The following is a 25,730-nucleotide window of genomic DNA, read 5'->3' as shown; positions in this document are numbered from 1 at the left end:
GTCATGCCTTTTATCTGTGAGTCCCCATCCACCAAGGGGTGGGGACTCAATACCTGAATGTCATAGCCCAAAGTCTTAATCATAACTTAATCATGTCTAGGGACAGACCAGATTGTAAACATAATCCAATATCTATGTTTGGAATTCATAACTTTGTCAAACTGCTACATGGACTTCAGTCTCTGGACTTTCATTGGAGCCCCTGGCTGCAGCCTGCCTGTGGAATCTGGACTTGTGCATACCTATAGACATGTGAAAGACCCTTATAGAACCTCTACATTCAGCAAATATCTCTTGTTGATTCTGATTCCCTAGAGAACCCTGACTAATAGACACATCATTAACTAAACACCTGTGAAAAATCCTGGAATAATTCAAAGAAGGCACAGAGCAAATGAAAATATTTAGCCAGAGAAGCTTAAAATGAGAAAAATCCAAATATTTACATAGTTTCAATAAGTTGTGAATAAGTTTCCAACACCAAACATCATTCTGACCAGTAACAACAGTCTTTTGTGAAAAAACCTATGGTATAAGCTGATTCCAAGTCTTCCATGATAAAAATAACATTGAAAAAATTTTCCTCCAAAAATGCTCTTTATACCATGGGATTCAATGAAAGTATTTCATATATAACAAACCAGTAGTTGTGATATTTGTAGATGGATGGTTACTTCCAAAGAAAAAGATGTACTCTTATAAAATGTTTGTAAAAATAGCAAAGTAGGTTATAAAATTCTACCCACAGAGTGGGAATAAAACTTGTTCCACATCAATCTGAATATCAAAGCCTTCCAATGTCAACTTACTTCAAAAGCCAATCATCACTAACAGTAATATAATGTAGGGGTCACTTCACTGTGTCCCAGTTACATATTGACCGTACAGTGTAACAAAGGGGTTGAACACATCAGTAAGCATTATGATGCCCATTTCTCATTTATTCAAAAGAGATGTTTTTTTAATCATTATTAAACTAATTGAAATCATCAATGACATGCAGATACACTAAATCCCAGCAAGGAACCTACTATGATGGGAAATAAAGAGGTCATGCTTCAAACAGATACAGTGTTTGAAATACATTTTCTGGTCAGACAATTTACTTCAGAGGTCATTTGTAAATGAGGACAGATTTTGAACTTGGTTTCTAAATGAAACTTTTTTCAATTATGCATAATATTGGTGAGATAAAGATAATTGTTCTTATTCACTTCTTTATGTTCTTCCAGAGGACAATCATATTGAATAAAGGGCCAGCAAAATGGGTACTCATTGCTTTCAAAAGTACTACAAAAATATGAAATAGTCTAATGACCAGGAGTTGATTGAAAGATAACATCAAAAACCTACTGTTGGGAAGTGGACTTGGCCCAGTGGATAGGGCATCCATCTACTACATGAGAGGTCCATGGTTCAAACCCCGGGCCTCCTTGACCCATGTGGAGTGGGTCCACATGCAGTACTGATATGCACAAAGAGTGCCCTGCCATACAGGGGTGTCCCTGCATAGGGGAGCCCCACTCACAAGGAGTGTGCCCCCATTAAGGAGAGCCACCCAGCATGAAAGAAAGTGCAGCCTGCCCAGGAATGGCACCACACACACAGAGAGCTGACATAACAAGATGACACAACAAAAAGAAACAGGGATTCCCGTGCCACTGACAAGAACAGAAGCAGACAAAGAAGACACAGCAAATAGACACAGAGAACAGACAACTGGGGCAGGGGGAGGGGAGAGAAATAAATAAATAAAACTTTCTTTAAAAAACCTACTGTTTCAGATTTTTAAAAAAAGAAATTTTCAATCTCTTACTTGAATTAAGTTCATAAGTAAAGAAATAATGGGGAAAACAAGGGATTCTAAAACATGCAAGACACTTATGAGAATAAAATAAATGATCTCCTTCTCTTACTCAGCTGTGATATATAGGTGTGAGTTTATATCTAATAGAGGTATGGTTTTATCATTATCCATTTTAGTTGTATAAATCACAAAAAGACTTCCAGCCAAGATGGCTGATAAGTATAACACAAACTCCAGAAATGATTTTTAGCAAAACCTGCTTCAGTATTTTCCAATGTGACAAAAAATTACTTGGGAAATGAATCTTTCTTTTTCTTTCTTTCTTTTTTTTAAATGTCACACTAAAAAAACATGAGATTCCCATATACCCCTTGCCCCCCCTCACCCCACTCCTCCCACATCAACAATCTCTTTCATCATTATGGCACATTCATTGCATTTGGTGACGATATTTTGGAGCACTGCTGCACCACATGGATAATGGTTTACATTGCAGTTTACACTTCCCCCCATCCATTCAGTGGGTTATGGCAGGATATATAATGTCCTGCATCTGTCCCTGAAATATCATTTAGGACAATTCCATGTCCCAAATGCCCCCACAACACATCTCTTCCTCCCTCTCCCTACCCTCAGCAACTACCATGGCCACTCTCACCACATCAATGCCACAATTTCTTCCATTTCTAGCCACAAGAGTTCCACAGTAGAATATCAGCAAGTGCACTCTAATCCATATTTTATTCCTCCATCATGTGACCCTGGGAAGGTGATGTCTGCTACAGAACTGTTCAAGTAAATGAAGATTTTACGATCTTCAGCAACCAACTGTAATTACCTTAAAAATTCCTCTTTTCACTAGAGAAGATGCTTAATTCAAAACTAACTTCAAAAATCTACATGAGGCTTCCAGGTCAACGAAAAACAGTCAATGTGATTTTATTGCTCTGCTCCTTTAGCATGGGGACTAATGTGGAATGGCTTATTCCCATGGTGGATAGGCCATTCATTGCTACAATGAGATCTCAATTAAATAACAATTTAAAATTCCATCATAATAAGCAGGAATTCCCAGGATGATAGTTAAAAAGAAGAAAGGCTGATTGGTGTGGCATTCTTCATATTTACCAACAATACTAAGGCCCCTACATCCCAAATAGCTTTCTTTTAAAACTGTATCATGGCAATCATGCAGGTTTCTTGGAAGGCCAAGCAACATGATGGGGACCACCTGGCATGGAATTCATTCTCACTGAAAACACTTGGTATTCTTCCATGGCGTGGGTTGGCTCCTCCAAAATCTGCATCTCCAGTGCTTTAAGGGTGACAGCTGGAGAAGCAGCTCTGGCTTTCAGAATAGCCACCACCTCACTGGGATTTAAATTGGTCAAGTCTAGAGCATGGATAGTCAGCAGCTCATCACCACTCTTGATCCTGTCATCTCATGCAAGATGGCCATGAGGTGGCCCACTACTCACAAAGATGGGCAGTTCAGCACTCTTACTTTCTTGCCTCCAGCAACTGTCTTTCCAAAGGAATTCTGTGGCTCCTACCTGTGAAAGATCAGAATTTTAAAAACTATTCTTAAATATTTATGAATATCCTATCACTTGTTAGAGGTTCCTGTGTGCTGATTGAAGTAGAGAGGAGTGAGCATGGAAGGAGAGAGAAAGATATGAGGAAAACTGTTAGTAATTGATACTGCTCAGCCTGCAAAAAATGGGAGATGCATTCACTCAACAGAAAATAGAACCAAAAGGTGAATCTCAGAATGAATTTAAATGAAGTATATTGAGGTGGGGCAAGATGGCATCCAAGTGAGTACACCCTTGTCAACTCTCCTGCAATAAAACAGCCAAGTGGGGACAGAATTCTGCCAAGAGAGCTGTTTTGGAAATCCACAAGGCAGGATGTTTCTGGACATCAATCTGGAGAGAGTGCAACAAAAGGAGTGCTTGCTCAAGGTTTAAGTGTGGGTTTCTGACTGTTGAGCCCGAAGCTGTGGGAAATCTAAACCCTTCCCCTAAGGCTGATAGCCACAGCATTCCCTGAACACCCCTGGTTGCATGACAGTGTTCCCAAGCTTCTTGTTCCACATACCCATGATCCCCAAACTTGCATTCCCAGAAGCTCGCATTCCCCAAACTCTGTGTTTCCATAACCTGTGTTTCCTGACCCTGTGTTCCTCAAGCCCACATTCACCCAAGCCCACATTCCTGGAACCCAGCACCCCCCAAAACTCCAGCATTCCCCTTTCCCACCAGTATCAGACAAACTCTGAGAGTGGGAGGGTTCTGCTGTGGTGCAGAGGGGCCTGAGGAATGCAGATTCAATTGTCTAACACCTCCTGCCCCTTTTTTTAGTGGAGCATGCCAGCTGTCTTGGGGAGATGCTAGGAAGAGAGGAGAGTTGAATCTGCTGAGAGAGGCTGGTTTATCTAAACACCCTGGGATAAGGGAAATTCCTCTGGGAGAAGGCAGATTAAGGCAATTAACTAGAACTGTGCACAAACCTAAGGTAGGGGAAAAGTAGGAAATTCTTGGTAGGCTTCCAATAACATATTTAGGGTTCCCAGCAAGGTGTGGGTGCTCTCTGTCAAAGAGACTAGGAGTCATTATTTCCTGTGGTGATTTGGTTCACTAGGGTCCCATTTGAATCTCAGAAGGGAGCTCTCACATGGCCCTTCTGCTGCTCTGGGAGGGAGGGAAGTGAGGAAGGGAGAAGGGGGGAAGGATAGACTCCTAAGCAGTTTATTCAATTGCAAAGATGACTCCTTGCTTGAAGCCTTGTCTGGTCCTTTTTCTTCATTTGTTTCATTGACTTTCCTTCCTCTTTATCCCCCCACCACCTTTTATTTTTATTTTGCCTTTTTTCTTCCTTTTTTCCTTTTTTTTTCTTTTTTGTATTAGGTGTTGCAGGCAGTGCTTCCTGTTTGCTGTGCTTCCTCATCCTTGATTTCCTCTTTTCTGTGGGTACTGATTTTGGCTACCAACACTATTCCCCTTCCTTTACATCTTTCTATCTTCCATTTCTGTTGTTTCTCTTAAATTCCATCTCTCTTTGTTTAGCTCCAGATTTTTCTGAGTTTTTATTTCTAGCACCTTTATTCTGTTTTCTATCACTCTTTATGATATTGTCCTTTCTTTTCTCTTTCCCTCTCCTAACAACACAGACCAGATCTGAACATAGTAATCAAGAGATTAGAATTTGTTATAGAACTGTGGAATTTACCAAGAATTCAGAATATATTGAAAAAGTGAAAAATACAAAAGAAAATGCGTTTTATTGAGATCTTGAGTGCTCCAATCACTAAAAAAGTTTCAGAAAGAAAGAATACAGTGAATAACAAAAAAGTCCAAATTAGAAGAAATAATGGGGGAGAAATTTCCAAAATGTAAGCTTGATATTTTTCACTTAAAATGACCAATATGTGCTACTTTGTAACATAAATAAAAATCAGTCCACCTGTAGATACATTGGAATGTATTTGCAGTCTAAGAAGATTTATCTTATCTTTTTTTTTTTTTTACATCAAACACAGAGATAGGAATACCTACAAAGTACCAAAAGATTTTTTTTTAAATTTAAAAAGCTGGCTTTGGATTCAGGATTCAGGCAATGGAAAGAAACACTTAATTTCTAAGTAACATAGAAGGAGACAATGATGACAATGGGTGCATCTTAAATGCCAGAAGTAATACAGTGTGGGAATTGTCACTTGTCTGTCACTAGCCCTTCCTCTCAATGAGGTTTGCATAAATTTCATATCCACTTTTGCTGTTGCTTAATTCGACTTTCCTCTATTCCCCTGCTGCTCTTGATACTGCCCTGTTTCCCACCTGCCCCTGTTCTGCTATCATGCATTTTGGAATTCAAGTGAAGTTGATATCCTGAAGTAGCTGCCCAATTTCAGACAAACATTTGCTCTACACCAGGTTTCTGATCGCCCAGATCGCCTTCTCTTTCCTTTTCCTTGACCATTTGTGCCTGCGTTCATCCTGCTTTAAACCACCCATTGGACCCTGATGAAGGACATGACAATGACTTTCAGTAGAAATACTTTAGTCCTAGGCCAACATTAAAACTCCTTCAAGTTCTGACCCAACCAAGCCCCTCTTTTCCTTTGCATGGGTCTCAAGAGTTAATAAAAATGTCTTCACAACCCATGTTATACAAATCCTTGGAGAGTCATCCTTAATTCAGTCATAAAATCTCAGTCATCTAATCTATTATCGATTCATCCTGCATTCATACAGTACTTTCCAAAGTCTAATTCACCATCTTGTGTTCTTTCTGTGTTTCTCTTCAACTACTCTTGCTCCTTCCTCATTCTTTCTTCACACAGCAGCTATGATAATCTTTCAGAAATGTAAATTGCCTCACAATATCACCCTGCTAAAACAATTCAGTACCTCTCCATTTCTTTGGGTATAAATTTAATAGTTAACCTAACCAATAACACCCTGTCCTTCCTGCAATCTTGTCCCATCCTTCTCCCACTTCATTCCAGCACTTCAAATGGATGGGTCTTATTTCAGCTTTCCATCCACTCCAAGATATTTCTTAGAAGGATCTTTTGCATAAGCTTTCCATCAGCCTCAAGTATTTTTTACCTTTTTCATCTAGGTAATTCATGTTCATCCTTTCCAGCTCAGCTTAAATTTTCCAGAGTCTTTATCTGATTCCATTAAAAGAATAGTTAACTACTGTTATTTTCTTTTCAGGAAATTAATATTTAACCTCCCAACCTTAAGATTTTGAAGCAAATATAGTTAAGACATCACTAAAGTCTAAAGAAATCTGCTAATTTAATGTAATCCCATCAATATTTTTTTATTTTTCAGAAATAGAAAAGGTGAAAGTCAAATTTATATAGAATTACAAAATGTCCCAAATTTGTCAAAATCTCTTGAAAAATAAGAACTAATTTGGAAGACTGAGAGTTACTAATTTCCATACTTTACAAATATACAATCATGTAAAAATTTTGGACTGTTAGAGGGATAGATATTTAAACCAATGCAATAGGATTGAAATTTCAGAAATTAACCCATGTTTCTATAGACAATTGATTTTAGACAAAGTTGCAAAATTTCTAAAGAAAAAGGTAACTACCTACATAGGCATGGATTTTATTTTTAATTCATTTTTAATACTTTTTTATTTTTAAACAAGCTTTTGATTGCCTAAATTTTACATAAAAATATAGGGGATTCTGAAACACCACATCTCCTTCCCCTCCCACATCTTCCCATATTAACAACAGCTTTCATCAGTGTGATACATTTGTTACAATTGATGAACACATTTTGAAGCATTGCTACAATTGTGAGAGACAAAGAAGGATACTACATATTAGTGGAAGGGATATCTCTCAAGGAGAATGAACAATCATAAATATTTATGCTCCTAACAAAGGTGCCTCCAAATACATGAGGAAAACACTGGAAAAACTAAGAGAAAGAATAGTGCCTCTAAGATTATAATGGGAGATTTTAATACACCACTATCAACTTTGGACAGAACATCTCAAAACAGAATCACTAAAGAAACAAAATATTTGACCAGTATATTAGAGGAGCTGGATCTAATAGACATACACAGATCATTACACGAGAATACAGCAGGATACATATTTTTCTCAAGTGCACATGAATCATTCTCCAAGACAGACCATATGCTAGGCCACAAAGAAAGGCTTAATGAATTCAGAAAGATTGAAATCATACAAAATCATTTCTCTGACCACAGTGGAGTGAAGCTGGAAATCTGAAAGAGCCAGAGGCCCATATTTCACACCAAGATATGGAAATTAAACAGCACACTCTTAGAAAACAGTGGGTAAAAGAGGAAATCTCAAAAGAACTTAATAACTACCTTGAAACTAATGATAATGATAACACAACATACCAAAATTTATGGGATGCAGCAAAAGCAGTACTGATGGAAATTTATACCCATAAATTCATACATCAAAAAAGAAGAAAGAGCAAAAATTGAAGAACTAACTGCATATTTGGAGGAATTAGATAACAACAACAAAGTAACCCCACAGGAAGAAGAAAGAAAGAACAAAGATAAGGGTAGAACTAAATGAAATAGAAAATAAGAAAGCACTTGAATAGATAAAAAAGACCAAGAACTGGTTCTTTGAGAAGATCAATAAAAATGACAAACCCTTAGCTAGACTAAGAAAGAAAAAAAGAGAGAAGAAGCAAATACACAAAATAAGAAATGACAAAGGAGATATCACCAATGGCCCCACAGAAATAAAGACTATCATAAGAGGATACTTTGAAAAACTATATTCCAACAAAAATGACAATTCAGAGGAAATGGAGAAATTCATAGAAACACATAAGCAGCCTATACTGATGAAAGAAGAAATTGGTGATCTCAACAAACCAATCACAAGTAAAGAGATAGAATCAGTCATTAAAAATCTCCCAACTAAGAAGAGCCCAGGGCCAGAGGGCTTCACAGGTGAATTCTACAAAAGATTCCAGAAAGAACTAACACCAATCTTGCTAAAACTCTTCCAAAAAACCAAAACAGAAGGAACATTTTAGAACTCATTCTATGATGCCAACAATACCCTAGTACCAAAGCCAAACAAAGACACCACAAGAAGGAAAATTACAGATCAAATTCTCTAATGAACCTACACACAAAAATACTCAACAAAATACTTGCTAACCCTATTCAACAACACATTAAACGAATTATACACCATGACCAAGTGGGATTCATTCCAGGTATGCAAGGATGGTTCAACATAAGAAAATCAATCAATGTAATACACCATATAAACAGATTGAATGAAAAAAATGACATGATCATATCTATAGATGCAGAAAAAGCATTTGACAAAATACAGCACCCTCTCATGATAAAAACACTCCAAAAGATTGGAATACAAGGAAATTTTTTGAACATGATAAAAAGTATATATGAAACCCCATAGTCAACATCGTTTGCAATGGTGAAGTCCTAAAATCCTTCCCTCTAAGATCAGGAAAAAGACAAGGATGCCCACTATCACCTCTTCTATTGAACATTGTCTTAGAAGGACTTGCTCAAGGACTGAGGCAAGAACCAAGAAAAAAAGGCATTCAAATTTGAAAGGAAGAAGTCAAAATTTCAATATTTGCAGATGACATGATCCTATACATAGAAAACTCTGAGAGGTCTACAACAAAGCTTCTAGAACTCATAAATGAGTTTAGTATAGTCGCAGGTTGTAAGATCAATGAGCAAAAATCAGTAGCATTTCTGTACACCAATAAAGAGCAAACTCAGGAGGAAATCAAGAAACAAATACCATTTACAATAGACAATTAAAAAATCAAATACCTAGGAATAAATTTAACTAAAGAGGTAAAGAACTTATACACAGAGAACTACACAAGATTGTTCAAGGAAATCAAAGAAAACCTAAGTAAATGGAAGAATATTCCCTGTTCATGGATAGGAGACTGAATATTATTAAGATGTCTATCCTACCAAAACTGATCTACACATTCAATACAATCCCAATAAAAATCAACACAGCATTTTTTAAGGAACTAGGAAAACTATCTATGAAATTTATTTGGCAAGGAAAGAGGCCCTGAATAGCCAAAGACATTTTGAAAAAGAAAAATGAAATTGGAGGAATCACACTACCTGACTTCAAAACATACTACCAAGCTACAGTAGTGAAAACAGCATGGTATTGGCATAAGGAGAGACACACAGACCAATGGAACCAAACTGAAAGTTTGACATAGATTCTCATATATATAGCCATATAATATTTGATGAAGCCACCATTCCCTCTAACTGGGAGAGAATGGCCTATTCAACAAATGGTGCCTGGAGAACTGGATATCCATATGTAAAAGAATGAAAGAGGATTAACATTTCACACCTTATACAAAGATCAACTCAAGATGGATCAAAGACCTAAATATAAGAGTCAAGTAATAGGAAATGGCTTCATGAACTTCACACCAAAAGCATGAGGAGCAAAAGAACAAATAGATAACTGGGGCTTCCTCAAAATTAAAGCCTTCTGCACCTCAAAGGAGTTTGTCAAGAAAGTAAAAAGGGAGCCTATACAATGGGAGAAAATATTTGGTAACCATATATTGGATAGGAGACTTATAACTTGCATATATAAAGAACACCTATATCTTGAAAATAAAAAGATAAACAACCCATTTAAAAAATGGGGGAAAGGTTTAAACAGACACTTCTTCAAAGAAGAAATACAAATGGCTAAAAAGCACATGAAAAAATGCTCCAAATCTCTAGCTATCAGGGAAATGCAAATCAAAACTACAATGAGATACCATCTTGCTCCCATAAGATTGGCAGCTATGAAACAAACAGAAGAATACAAATGCTGGCGAGGATGTGGAGGAATGGGAACACTCATCCACTGCTGGTGGGAATGCAGAAGGATCCAACCATTCTGTAGGACAGTTTGGCTGTTTCTCAAAAAAAATACATAGCTTTGCCATATGACTCAGCAATTCCACTGCTGGGTATATACCCAGCAGAACTGAAAACAAGGACACAAACCAATAGATGCACACCAATGTTCATAGCAGCATTGTTCACTATCGCCAAAAGTTGGAATCAACCCAAATGCCCATCAACAGATGAGTGGATCAATAAAATGTGGTATATACACACAATGGAATACTACTCAGCTGTAAGAACAAACATACTACAAACACATGTGATAACATGGATGAATCTTGAGAACCTTATGTTGAGTGAAGCAACCCAGACATTGAAGGACAAATACTACATGACCTCAATGATATGAAATAAACAAGCTGCCCTAGATAGCAAGAGACTGAACGATAGGCTTACAGGAAATCGGAGGGTGGAGGAAGGATGTGAGCCGATGTCTGCAGGGGTGGAATTTAAGACGAGATGGTGTTAAGTATGAACACAAAAAAGAGAAAGAAGGGGGGCAAGGGGTTGCCTTTGGTTGGGGCTTTGCGGGTTTGAGGGTGGCTGGGGAGGGACGGGTGGGTAACACTGCCCAAAAGTGGGGGGAGGGAGGGGTAGCATACGAAAACAGGAGAGGGTCAGGTGTCGGTGGAGAGTAAAATGCCGAGAAAATCATATTAAAATATAATAAAGAGGGATACCTGTTTAGAATGCTCGGTGGGGAGGGTCTGATGAAGGACGGGCTCCTGGGGAATGTCTAAATGCTCATTCTGCCAGAGTGGGTGACACCATGGGGTAGAAACCCAAGTAGTGAGAGTGGGGGTGGACCCACATCCTGGGGAGGACTAATGACATCAAATAGAGGGAACTGTATCCCTCGAGAGAAAGGGTGGCTCCCAGGGCATTGGGGAAGTTGAGCAAGTTAGGCCCTGAACACTATTCCATCGATCTCTGGAAGTGGCTCCTCAGGAAATGGAGGTTGGCTGTCACTGTGGGCACCAAGGTGGAAGGGAAAATGGACGTTAAATGTGTGGAACCAAGGTATATGGGGGGTAAGAGAGGAGTTTTGTGAGAGTACACAAGGATGGATATAAAACATGTAATATTACACCATAACATATAGGAGATGACAGACTGATAATGTAAACCATAATGTAAAACATAGGATAACTAAGAATGTAAAAAACTGTGTATCCTCAAGTATGCACCACAATGTAAGCACAGATGTCACCTTGTTAGAAAGCTATTGTCTCAGACTCTGTACATCACGTTAAGTAAATATGATGTGAATAGGGTGTAAGAGTATCGATGTGGAAGGGAAAAGGTTTTGTGGTGGTTGTATGGGAGTACTGTATATTATATATATGCATTGCTGTGGTCTAGGACTCCTGTGAAGAGAAGCTCAATAATTAGGGGGGAAAAAAAAAAGAAAAGAAAAGAAAAAGATAGGATGTAGAATTTTTTTCCATGCCAAAATTTGGAATCAACCCAAATGTCCATCAACAGATGAATGGATAAATAAAATGTGGTATATACATACAATGGAATACTACTCAGCTTTAAGAACAAATACACTACAAACACACGTTATAACATGGATGAATCTTGAGAAGCTTATGTTTAGTGAAGCAACCCAGGCATTGAAGGACAAATACTACATGACATCAATAATATGAAATAAGTAAACACAATATGCCTCGGAGAGCTAGAGACTGGATGATAGGCTTACAGGAAATCGTGGGGTAGAAGAAGGATGTAAGCTGACATCTAAATGGATGAAATCTATGATAAGCTGGAGGTAAATATGTGTACCTGGAAGGTATAAAATTGGGGCATAGGGTTAACTTTGGGTGGGGCATTGTGGGCTTGAGGGGGGCTAGGGATGGGCGGATGGGTAATATTGCCAAGAAATTAGGGGGAGGTTGGGGCAACATACGAACATAGGAGATTGTCAGGTATTTAGTTGAGAGTATAATGCTGAGAAAACCTTTTCAAAAATATAATAAGGAAAGTTACCTATTTAAGATACTTAAAGGGGATAATCTGATGCAGGACAGACTCCTAGGGAATATGTGAATTCTCATTTTGCCAGAGAGGGTTATATCATTGGGTAGAGACCCATATAATGAGAGTGAAGGTATACCCACATCCTGGGGAGGACTGATGCCATCAAATAGAGGGAACTGTATCTCTCAAGAGAAATGTTGGCTCCCAGGGCATTAGGGCAGTTGAGCATGTCTAGCCCTCAACACTGTTGCAAGTATCTCTGAACATGGCTCTTCAAGAAATGAAGATTGACTGTCACTGTAGGCCCCAAGGGGAGGGGGAAATAGGTATTGAATAGATGGAACCAACGTAACTGTGAGGGCAATAGAGTACGGAAGGATGGATATAAGACATGTAAAATTACACCAAAAATATATAGGGGCTGATAGGCTAAAATGTAAACCATAATGTAAAACATAAGATAACTAAAAATTTAGAAAATCATATAGCCTAAAGTATAAACCACAAAGTAAACACAAATGTTACCTTGTTTGAAAACTATTGTCTCAATATCTGTACATCAGTTTCAGTAAATATGGTACGAATATGTTAAAAGATTTTTGCTGTGGCAGGGAAAAGGTTTTATGTTGGATATGTGGGAGTACTGCATATTGTATATATGAATTACTGTGACCTAAAACTCTTGTGAAGATAAGCTTAATAATTAGAAGAAAGAAAAGAAAAAGATAAGATGTAGAATTTTTCCAAATTAATATGCATTCTCTATCTAACCTTTAAACTCATTGCTATATTCCATTTTACTATTAAGGGAACCTGGGAATATACTGGGCTTCACTTTTCAGGAAGTTTTGGATCACAGAGAGGTTCAACAATGGCAGCAGAGGAATGGTGGTATGGTATGTTATTGACAGGGGACATATGGTTCACAGGGAGTTCTACAGGGCATATATGTTTGGATATTTTCTTAGTGGAAACAATTAAAAACAACAACTGAGGGAGTGCTGAATTCCTAGCCAGGGGAGCTCTATCATAGTCCCTAAGGGAACAGCAACAATCCCCCAAGTGCAACGGCAAAGACCAAAAAGTAATGAAGTTCCAACAATGAGCTCCTGATACTAATGACTATGCTTGTGAGCCTGTGCACCTGAAATAAGAGCAAGGCCTAGAGCAGTAGTGTGCCTAAGAGTTACCTCCTGAGAGCCTCCACGTTGCTCAAATGTGGCAAGTCTCAAAGCCAAACTCAGCATATACATGCATTGCCTTCCCCACCAGTGTGGGACATGACTCCTGGAGATGAGCCTCCCTGTTGCCGAGGGATCACTATCAAGTACTAGCTGATGACGTAACTAGACAATGACCTTGAATAAATGGTTCAACTCGGACCAGCAGAATATCCCTGTCTACATATAATAACAGGAGTTAAAAATGCCTTTTGACCTAAATCAAGGGGGAATTGGAAAGGACAAATGAGTTTATATGGTTATGAGTCTCTAAAAAAGAGCTCTCTAAAGTTTATATGGCTATCAGTCTCTAAAAAAGTTATCAGAGGGGTTGTCGTTATGCACACCTGAGCAGAGTCTCAGAGACAGATAAAGTAGATACAACCCCAGGTATTGGTTCTTCTGAGGGCTACAAAGACCCACAGGTCTTATGGTCATGGCAGATGAAGTTCAGTGCAATGTCAGTTGGCCCTTCTTTGGAGTTTGTGTTTCTGTGTGATAGAGCTGGACTCAGATGTGATCTCTTTTCACAAGCCTTTCCTGTTACTTTATTAGAATTGTAGTTGGTGCTGGGGTTTAAGATATATCTAGGGTATCTGAATCTCTGGACTGACCATGTGATAGTCAGACCCTGAGCCTCAACAGACTTCAGCTCCTACACTCTGGTTTATTGGACTTACCCCACTCAGCTAACATGGAGGTGAAGAATGTCAACCACCACGCCATGGAGCCAAGAATGTCTACAACTGAAAGCAGGGGAATTGCATCCAACATCCATGTGGAACCTAAGCCCTCTGTTGTCATAGATGTGGAATGGACTCAACCAATCTAAGGTCCATAGGATGGAGGAATAGAATATGGATTAGAGTGGACCTACTGATATACTATTCATGAACTATTGTGGTTAGTATTCAAAGAAAATGTGGCACTGGTGTGGAAAAAAGAGGCCATGGTGGCTACTGGGTGTGGGGAATGGGAGGAAGAGATGAGATGTGGAGGCATTTTCGGGACTTGGAGTTGTCCTGGGTGGTGCTGCAGGGACAATCACTGGACATTGTAGATCCTCCCATGGCCCACTGGGTGGAACGTGGGAGAGTGTGGGCTATGATGTGGACCATTGACCATGAGGTGCAGCGATGCTCAGAGATGTATTCACCAAATGCAATGAATGTGTCATGATGATGGAGGAGAATTTTGCTATAGGGGGAGTAGTGGGGTTAGGGGGATGGGGGGTACATGTGGACCTCATATTTTTTTAATGTAATATTTTAACAAATGAATTTAAAAAAATAAAACACAAAGCAAAACAAACCCGATTTACCTTTCTCTCTTGATATCCATTTGGCCCTTTGTGTTTTGAGTATTGTTGAAATTCAGTGTTTCCTGATACTGGTTTGGCCCTTGTTGTCTACCATCAGTTTTCCCTCAGGAAATAGCTGAGGTGTGAACAAAGTGGAGGGTGACACAGAAGGAGGGTTGCTGAGGTTGTTGGTGCTGGGGGTAGGAAATGGACGTGACAGTGGAGGAGAGCTTGCTATTGCAGATAGAGCTGCTGGTTGAGAAAGGGCACTTGGTAGGAGAAGCAAGGACTTTCCAACAGTGGGAAATGGAGCCAGAGACCCAACCCTGGAGGGCTCTTCAGGATCAGCTGAGTGGCAGACGGAAACAATAGCCAATTCTCCTCCACTCCCGGCCACCCACAGGATTAACCGTCCCTGCTCCTCTGCTAGGTGCTTGCATGTGACCAAGGAGCCATGTGTGACTCTTCAGGCAGAAGCATGTAAGCACCCATGGCCAGGAGCTCCAGAGACTTGACACTGAAAGGACCACAGCCTGATTGTTGACCCTCCCTCCACCTGGGTTCCTGAGACTGGACTGAGCAGAGCCTCCCTGCCACACACACACACACACACACCTTGGCATGGGAAGTCTATCTTTACTTTTAGCCACTGTCTCAGTTTGCCAGGGTTAGTCTGACAATGCCCCAGAACCACTCATTTAAGCCCCCAGGTTGAAGGTTCTAGCATGCGCATCTCTGACAATGACCAGATTAGGAAGGAAAGGCTTGGCCCTGTGGACCCAATCCTTAGCAAAAGGGCACTGACCATCACTAGCCAAAGCCAATTAGTCTATGGGGTGTAGCAGTGCTCCTAAATGTATTCACCAAATACAATGAATGTGCCACCCTAATGAAAGAGGTTGTTGATGTGGGAGGAGTGGAGTGAGGGTGGTGGGGGTATATGGGAACCTCATATTTTTTGAATGTAACATTTTTTGTGATCTATGTATCTTTAAAAAATACAACTAAAAAATTGATGGGGTGGAGTGTGGAGTATATGGGAACCTCTTATGTTTTTTAATGTAAAGTTTTGTGTGATCTATTAACTTTAAAAAAAGATAATTAGAGAATTAAAAATTAAAAACAAAACAGTAATTAGAGCTCCACCGACCCAGGGCTTACCGTGAGCCACTGTATGCGGACTAAGTACATTCATTCTCATAAGTGGCGATGAGGTCGGTTCTGTTTGATCTGTCCTAGAATGGCAAAGTGAGACAGAGAGGCTGTGACTTGTGAAGGCTCCACAGCTAGTCACCATAGAGCTGATACTTCGACCCAGGACAGCTCAGCCTGGGCTGCTAACCAACACACTGACTACTGTTAACTGTGCTCCAAGGAAATTGACTTAGGAAGTAATCTGATCAGCTTTGTTAGGGGCTGAAAGTACCTGCAATGAATTTTGGGGCAGTTTGGTCCTTCAGCAAACCTGTAGTACAGAATTCACCCTCTTTATGACCAATGACCCCAAGGTCAGAGAAACTGCTCCTGGAGGCCTGGAGTTGATCAGATACCAGTGCTGCCCATAATCCCAATACCATGGTGTGAACATTGGTACAAATGGACTTTGAAATGCCTTTTGCTGTTCTTGTTGCTTTTAAGATTCTTTTCTTTAGATTTTAATTAATATTTATTTCAGTTGCATCATTTCCTTTTGGCATACACAAAGCCCCAGGACTTGAATTTGCCTGTAATCCCAGCTAATCAAAACTGCCCTTAAATGCTTTAAACACATAAAATCCCATTTGAATGAATGTATTCTAAAGACAATTCCCATTTTCCAGGCGGCAGTAAGGCATTTGAGCAGGAGTCAGCGACTTTCTCTGTGAAGGGCCAGGTTGGAACTTTCCTGCCCCAGGGGCGCTGTCGCTATCCCTCAACCCCAACATCCTACACAGGGAGGATAGAGAAATGAATGGGTGTGGCTATGTTCTAATAAAACTTTATCAAAACTGGATGGGGGCCAGGTTTGGCCCACGGGCCTTAGTGTGCCGACCCTGTCATATAGAAAGGTGTGCTTATGGCTCATTCCTGATTTCCCTCCAAGGGGCAGAGCCCCAGTCACTTCCTACCTTGGGGCTGCTCTCTGGCCCTTGTTCAGTCAGCCCTGGAAGGTGGGACTGCTTATAAGACCGGCAAATTCAGGAAGGAGACACTGAGTCTTCAGGCTCACTCTGCCTTCTCCCTCTTGGGCCTGGCCCGCAGGGGGCAGGGGTTCTGCTCTGCTTTTCCACCACATTCAAGCTTCAGAAGCCACAAGCCCCACTGTGCAGTCCTCAGCAGTACTTTCTATCAGTGACACCCCATCAAGGAGCAATCTACAGTCCACCTTAGGGTGCTGTGGAAAGGGACTCCTCAAAGGTACAAACTAAACGGTGTAGTGTGAACTCTCTTTGTTATTCTGAAAATCCAGATGAATTTAATATTCTCTCGATAAAGAAGCATTGAGCAACTTCATACACCAAGAGTCCTGGCTTTTTGACTATTATCTCACGATGGTCATCAACTCACTGGCAGTATCATAGGTACTGTAGAATCAAAATGTAAACCCCACTTAATAAGTGAAACCATTTACAGTTGTTCAAAACCTATTGCTCACAGGAAGAAAACAGATGAGGCGTGTGTTGGCTGAAGGTCAGAAACACTTCCATTCCATCCCCCTCCTGTTTTACCAGCCAGCAGAGACAGGTACCTTGTCAGACAGCCCCAGAAGTCCCCTTCCTCCATCCAGTCCTTCCACATGCTAGAAGCCAGGCAGAGGGGTACGTCAGATGCAAGAGATATCCCGGGGGGCAGGCTGAGGGCCATGACTGCTTCAACTGGAAACCACACTTCTGTGTGTGAAGTGAAGCTCATGAGACTCAAGAGGCCTCCCACCAGTACTCCAGCGAGAGTTGACCAGAACTGGGGACTCACCTGGGCACCACTGATTGTGGGTGGTTAGGAGAAGAGGAAGGAGGCATTTTGTGGGATTATTTTATACACCATTAACTTACTTTCCAAGGGAATCTGTGTTCCACATTATGGGTTGAGCTTTGTACCCAAAAAGATACCCTGAAGTCCTAATCCCGGGTACCTGGCAACACAAACTTTTTGCAAAAGCGTTATTGCAAGCAGAATCATTTAAATTGAATGAGGCCAACTGGAGTGGGAGGACCCTTCGTCCAGGATGGCTGGTGTCTTTAGAAGGGGGGTGTGGGCACAGACAGAAGGGGAGTGGGCGCCATGGGAAGAGAGACAGAGCAGGCCATAGGGTGACTGAAGAGACACTGAAAACCCAAGCCTTGCTGGCCAAGGGACAGGCATCCCAGAGGCCAGGATGGACCCACCAGCACAGCCCACGCACTTGTGGCTTCAGCCTGCAGGGCTGAGAGAGCGGTTCCTGGTGTTTTTAGCCACCCAGTTCGTGGCACTTGTGACAGCAGCCTGAGAAAAGTGAGGTGTCCCTCTTCTGGCAGTCCCATGCCTCCAGGAGGTCTGAGGGATAGCCCAGGTGCCCAGCTGTCCACCAGGCTGAGGGTCCCCAACCAAGGCTTTTATCTAATCAGATGCCCTGAGGAACACCCTGGGGACTGACAGAAACAATGTTGAAAAGAAAGGAATGGGTGACCTGGACAACTCTGAACACCCTTCTCTTCCTTCCTTCCGCCCTCTCTTGGGGGCTTTGGCTGCTTAGACCCCAGAGCTCTTCCCACCAGGCACACCTTCCCCGAGGGGCCGGCCCAGAAGGTGCGACCTATTCCTGGTTCTTGGTGGGTGGGAAGGCGGCCCGAGGGTTCCCGGGGCCCAGGACTGTCCATCAGCCTGGTTGCTTATTCACGGCCGCGGGAACCACCGCACATACTGCTCAGGGGGCCGCACCCCGCACCCTGGATAGCCTCGGGGCTCCCCTTCTACACTGTCCGAGCACCCCTGGATTGCCAAGAGGCCCCTCCATCTCTGGGGGGAGGGGTGCCTCTGTGACTCCCAGACTAAGAGCTCTGCTCTTCGGGGTCCCGGCGCCCGTCCCACCGACCCCGCCGAGCAGCCCCTGTCCCCTCCACCCCCGGGCGCCCCATGGAGTCTTCCTCCCTGGTGAGCACTCCCTCCTTGCCGCTCCCCCCCCTCCACCGCCACTTGGCCTTCCCGGTAGCCCTTTCCCACTATGATGTCCTGCTCCCACCCCCACAGTAGCATCCCCCACCCTGCCCGGGCCCCGCCCCCACGCACTGCTTGGTCCCCAGACCCCTTCCACGCGGTGCCGCTGGGTCTACTGTCCCCGCTGCGGGTGGCACAGCCCCGCCCCAGCCCCTCCCTAGCAGGTGACCCCTGCCCCCAGCCCCGCCTCACCCCCACCGCGCGGTGCCGCCCGTCCCGCCTCACCTGGGGCCTGGCGGGAGAAGTAGCTGCGCTCCTTGGTGTCCAGGCGCCGCGGCGGGACGTAGCTGAAGGCTGACAGCGGGGAGATGGGCGGCGGCCAGGGCTTGCCCCGCCGCGTGGCGGCGGTGATCTCCTCCTCGTTCCGCAGACCGCCGGCGTCCACCCTCTCCGCCGAGGCCATGTCGGTCCCACCAGGCCGGGGGCCCCGCCCGAGTCCGCCTGCCTGGCTGCCCGGCGCCAGCGTTCGGCAGTTGCCGGGAAACCGCAGCCTCGCGTCACAAAGCTGGGCGGGGAGCGCAGGGCGGGGGGCTCAGGGCAGGGGGCGCAGAGCTGGGGCGCAGGGCCAGGGGCGCAGGGCTGAGTGCGCAGCCGGGAAGGGAATGGGACCGTGCCCTCCTGTCCCACTGCGGGTCTCTGGAGGGCCCACTTGGGACGCGAGGAGCCGGGTCAGCTGGACTGGGGGTCTCCGCCTGCTTGCTCTTGTGCTTGCCCTTGCTCTTGCCCTTGCGCTCGCCGAGGGATCCAAGCGGGCTGTCCGGCAGAAGTGCAGGCCACAGCTGCGCGGCATCTGAAACCCTCCAGGAGCCGCGGAACAGAAGTGGAAGACTCGGGTGGAATTCATTGCCATCGTATATTAACTCAGTGTGACCGCAGCAGCATCGTGTCATCGTGCAACGAGTTGGTTTTCAGCGCCTCGGTGAACGCCAGGTGCCACCGCTCACGATACTGGCAAGTGCGGGTGTGCAGCGGCACGAATCGAATCCAGCCAAGTGGTATCTGGGAAAACTGAGCTGTTCCGCAGCGCTCTGTTGTTTCTTGAGTCAAATGCTGGTTCAAGAGGTGCGTTCCTTTTGTCGAAAATTCACTTAACTCTAAAGGCTAGGATGTGTGTGTGTATCAATAAAAAGGAGAAGGGGAACAGGACAGGCCTTGGGAATACTTTAACCAGGGCGGCTCTAGGAAGGCTGGCTTGAAACATAAATGATAATGAGGAGCCAGACTTGTGAAATCTGGGGAATAGTCGGTTATTCCAGGCAGAGGGAAGAGCATCTGTGGTGGCCCTGAGGCTTAGCCTATTGATGTGCAGGCGGCAGAAAGGGAGGACAAGGACAGTGCAGCTTTCAGAAGGGGAAGGCAGTAGGGAGTGCAGGTGGACAGGCAGGCAGGGGAGGGGTCACTCTCAGGCCAGGACCAACCAGCACCCCTCTCAGGGGCCTTCTTGCCTGCAGGTCCTGATGCTGTAGCTCGCCCTCTCAGTCCAGGCACCTCTCTACTGAGGTGGCCTTGGGGGTCCAGAAGTCCTGTGGGCAGGATTTCAGACAGCACTGTGCAGCACTCATCCGGCCACATGATTTCCTGGAGAACCATGCCTCCATGTTCCCATGCTCCTGTGGACTCATCAATCTCAGGGAAAACTTGGAGACATTGTCCCTGGAGAATAGAGACATAGTTCCACCTCTCCTATGCATGAGGTGAAGGAGAAGAGTCTCATCCTTCCCCCATGGGCAGAGGACCTCCTGAAAGCATCAGCAAATGTTTTGTTTTCTCTAGGAAAAAAAATGCTTTTATAATCTCCAACCACCTCTCCAAACTATCTTAGAGACAGGCCTGGGGGTCACTAAGTGTCACAGATTGAATTGCATAGATGACTTGCTATCATATATGGGATTCTGGAAGTAAAGGGCACCAATTATCTAGAGAATTGAGCTGGAATTTGAGATTAAAACATTTCTTTGGAAAAGAAAATAATTTAACATGCTATCATGCTGTGACATTGTAGCTTCAATTTCAGAAGGTGACATTTTGTTTTGCACTCAGCTGGCAGTTCTGTGGGGCACAGTATATCTCTGTTATCGCTGATGGCTAGTCTGGCCTACAGTGGGTACTTGGCTAATAGATGCTAAATACAAACACCACCACCATGGCTGGGGCTCCTGCTGAAAGCTGTGGCTGAGATGAGTGCGGGGTTCTTGAACTTCCCTTGCGAGGTGTATTAGTTAGGCAAAAGTGCGCTGATGCAAAATACCAGAAATTGGTTGGTTTTTATGAAGGATACTTATTTGGGGTAGGAGCTTAAAGATACCAGATCACAAGCATAAGTTAATTCCCTCACCAAAGTGTATTTTCCTATGCTGGAGCAAGATGGCTGCTGATAGTGTGAGGGTTCAGGCTTCCTGGGTTCCTCCCTTCCAAGCTTTTGCTTCTCTCTGGGTTCAAGGTTCATTTCTTCCCAGGGCTTTCTTCTCCTTGGAGTTGGCTTCTCTATTCTCCATGAGCTTACTTCCCAGAGCTCCAGCTTAAGGCTTTAGCATCAAACTCCAACCTCAAAACTCCAACATCAAAACCCTCAGCTCTGTCCTTTGCCATGACATGGCACAATCAAAGCCCTAATCATAACTTAATCACACCTAGGTATAGACCAGATTACAAACATAATCCAGTATCTTTTTTCGGAATTCATAACCTCATCAAACTGCTATACTCCCCCATCAGAATTCCAAAAAGACATGACAAAATTTGAAAAAACCTGAAATCAGTAAAAATACCAGTACTAAATCATAGCACAATCAATTTAAAGAAATACAGTGTGTCTTGGGGCAAAGTCCTGTCTGCTATAGACCTCTGAAACTTACAAAATAATTTAATTGTTTCCAATACACAAATGGACAGACAAGATAAACATTTTCATTAAAATAAAGAGAAATTGGGTGGAAAACATGAGTCCTGGCTCCTCTGTAGTTCATTAAACCGGCAGGGCATCCTCCATTCTATTTCAGTCTGAGAGTCATTCTTAAGATGATGATATATTCTCCTTGGTTCCTTAGGGAAGCCCACAATTTCCACATGCTTTCCCATTGGCCATTTTCTTGGTTCCACTCTCATCAAGCATCTGGGTGTTGACCAAACTCCAGACCTCATCCTCCAAGAGTGTTGGGGTGATTGCCACACATTACTCCATCTTTGGGTTGGCCTCTTAGTACCCCTAGTACAATGATGTGAAGACAACATCCCCCCTAACCTTTGGCAAAAAAGCTCAACCCTCTCAGAGCAATGAGTTGACCACCTGACCTTCTCTAATCCATGGTGGACAGGTCCACCCCTCTCTGACCTGTGGGGTGCTGACCTTAACCACCATAGTCCTTGGGGTATATGCTCCACTCTCTCAATGCCCTGAGGTGGCAAAACTCTCTCAGAACATCAGATGGGAACATCTACCCTCTTCAACTCCTGGTGCAAACTCACCCTCTCTGTACACATGGGTGGGGTGCTCTCTTGGCCCAAGGTCATGTCTTAATTCCAGATCTTAGCTTCCATGGTTTTCCTCATGAAGTTGTTTCTCCTTCAATCTCTCCTTTACATGTCCCTTTTAGCCCAAGCTGACAGTGGTTTTGTTCATACACTTCTCTCAAAAACCTTGTTGCTTAGGACAGCAAGAGAAAACGATGCATAACATACAAGGCATACCCAATAAGATTAAGTGCTGATTTCTCACCAGAAACCATGGAGGCAAGAAGTGGTCTATTATATTTAAGACTACAAGAGAAAAACTTCCAGCCAAAAATTTTATATCCAGTAAGACTGTCTTTCAAAAATGAGGGCAAGATTAGAACATTCACAGATAAACAGAAACTGAGAGAATTTCTAAACAAGGGACCAGATTTTCAGGAAATACTAAAGGGTATGCTAGATCCTGAAAAGAAAAAACAGGAGAGAGAGGCCTGGAAGAAGCTCTAGAAATGAATATTATATCAATAAAAGTAACTAGAAGTGTCAACAGAGTGGTGAAAATAATATATGACAGGTAAAACTCAAGTAGTCAGGAATAAACTTAACCAATGATGTAAATCGCTTGTATTCAGAAAACTGCAACCCAATGTTAAAGGAAATCCAAAAAGTCCTAAATAACTGGAAGACTTTTGCTCATGGATCAGAAGACTAAATATCATTAAGATGTCAATTCTACTCAAGTTGATGCACAGATTCAATGCAACCCTGATAAAAATTCCACCAGCATTTAACAAAAATTGAAAACACAACTAGAAAATTTATTGGGAAGGGCAAGGGGTCCTGAATAACCAGAAACATCATAAATGGAAAAGCAAACCCTCATCTCTGGACTTGAAATCATACTACCAAGCTATAGTGGTAAAAACAGCATGGTATTGGCATAAAGACAGATATATAGACCAAAGGAACCAAACTCATGGTTCAGAAACAGACCCTCACATATATGGTCAAGTGACTTTTGACTAGCCTGTCAAACCCACACAGCTTGGGCAGAACAGTCCATTCAACAAATGGTGCTGAAAGAACTGCATATCCATAGACAAAAGAAGGAAAGAGGACCCGTATCACACACCTTAACCAAAAATTAACTCAAAATGGATAAAAAACCTAAATATAAAAGCAAGAACCATAAAGCATCTAGAAGAAATTGTAGGAAAATATCTTCAAGCCCTGGTGGTAGGTGGTGATTCTTAAAGGAGATAAGAAGAGGACTGAGATGGACTACTGATGTTTAATGTATATAGAAGTTTTAATTAGCTTTAATGTAAAAGTGTGGAGATGTATAGAGTGGATGGTAACAAATCGTGAGTAACAGCTAGTTTATAAATGGGGATGTGGCTGAAAATGGTGGTCTAGGGATGTAAATGCCAATTGACAGAATGCTAGAGAATAATCCAGGCTGAATAGCACAGTAAACCAAAAGGTGGATGAGAATTGTGGTTGATGGTACAGATGAAAGAGTGTCCTTTGTGAGCTAGAGCAAATGTATATCACGACTGCAGGGTGTTGGGAATGCATGGGAAAAATACAACTGGAATGATGAATAGATTGTGGTTAGCAGTAATAATATAATATTCTTGCATCCATGCCAAAAAAAGTACTGTGTTGATAATGGGGCAGTATGGAAAATGTGAGCCTAATGTATACTATGGACATGGTAACAATCAGATGATATTATCTTATTTGTAATAAATGTTCCACCACAGTGTGGTGTGTTGTTAGAGGGGTGTTGCTTGGCAATTTTGCATATGTGCATGATTGTTTTGCAAATTTACAACTTCTGTCATAAAAAATATATTTAAAAAATAGTAATAAGGTATGTTGTTGGAAAACACACCAAATGTAAGATAGGACTATAATTATTAGTAATATTTTGGCAATATTCATTTGTAATTTGTAACAAACATCTCACACAATGCAAGGTGTTGGTGGAGGGTTGATGTGTGGGATTCCTGTATGATGTTATGCATGTTTGCTTTGTAAGTTCACAACTTTTATTATACACTTAATTGTTTTTGTATCTTCATAAATAAATGACATAAAGATAATAATTTTAGGGATGGTTGGGGGAAAATACTTTGGTTAGTAGTAATATTTTGACAATGCTCTTTAATCCTTAGTCAAAAAAGTTTAACAACAATGTAAGGTGTTGGTGGTAGGGTGAGTTATGAGAGTCCTATAGTGTGTTATATACGTTTGTTTTGTAAGTTCACAACTATTACTATACACTTATTGTTTATTTATGTTTTTGTGTGGGTAATATATTTCAATAAACTAATTTTAAAAAGGCTTGTTGGTTTAGCATGCAAGAATCAGGGGTCCAATCCATAAAACATTCATACATTCCACAAGTCTTTCTGAGATAACTCCATCTTCAATTCTGATTTACAAGTTCCAAGTTTAGTTAAGTCCTCGAATGGGGCACTTTCATCTGGGAGCTTGATTTCCAGAGGCCTGGAATTTCCAGAATTAGTTTCTGTTTTCTTTGTGCTTGACAGTTCAGTCCTCGGTATATCTCTCTCTCTCTCATCTAGCATTTTTTCTATAAGCTGCAAGCAGAAGCCAAGCCACATTCTCTGGGTTTACTTTGGAAATTTCTTCAACTAAATGCCCTGGTTCACCATTTTCAAATTCTGCCTTCCATAAAACATCAGGAGTTAACCTTCCTAAGTTCTCTGTAACTTTAATTATGGATTGCCAGTCCTCCAGTTTCCAATAATAGTTTCATCATTTACATCTAAGGCATCATAAAAATCTTTTTAGCATCCATATTGTTATCAACAATCTCTTTAAAGCACTGTAGATCTTTTCCCCCAGGCACTCACAATTCCTCCAAAAATTACCCCTTACCCATTTATAAAACTCTTCCAGCATTTTGGTAATTGCAAAAGCACTTCTCCACTCCTCAGTACCAAATTTTGTATTAGTGAGCCAAAAGGGTGCTGATGCAAAATACCGGAAATTGGTTGGTTTTCATCAATTATATTTATTTGGGGTAGGAGTTTAAAGATACCAGGTCATAAACATAAGTTAATTCCCTCACCAAAGTCTATTTTCACATGTTGGAGCAATATGGCTGCTGATAGTGAGAGGGTTCAGGCTTCCTGGGTTCCTCCCTCCCAGGGTCTTGCTTCTCTCTGGGTTCAAGGTTCCTTTCTTCCCAGGGCTTGCTTCTTCCTGGGACTGGCTTCTCTTTTCTCCATGAGCTTATTTCCCAGGGCTCCAGTTTAAGGCTTTAGCATTAAATTCCAACTTCAAAACCCCAGCA

At 42.2% G+C, this 25,730-nt stretch overlaps 1 long non-coding RNA gene across 1 annotated transcript; it reads right to left on the bottom strand.

The window, feature by feature from the left end:
• Nucleotides 1-2,721: 2,721 nt before the first annotated feature.
• On the bottom strand, nucleotides 2,722-19,262 carry LOC131277038 (uncharacterized). The gene is made up of 3 exons (XR_009184231.2): nucleotides 19,178-19,262; nucleotides 15,941-16,014; nucleotides 2,722-3,360 (listed from the first exon to the last, which is right to left on the bottom strand). It is a non-coding gene; the product is annotated as an uncharacterized lncRNA (long non-coding RNA).
• Nucleotides 19,263-25,730: the final 6,468 nt, after the last annotated feature.

Source organism: Dasypus novemcinctus, chromosome 31 (assembly GCF_030445035.2).
Source record: "Dasypus novemcinctus isolate mDasNov1 chromosome 31, mDasNov1.1.hap2, whole genome shotgun sequence".
NCBI classification, from domain to species: Eukaryota; Metazoa; Chordata; class Mammalia; order Cingulata; family Dasypodidae; genus Dasypus; species Dasypus novemcinctus.
Note: the sequence above shows the minus strand (reverse complement) of the source record. Positions and strands in the feature narration are given on the sequence as shown.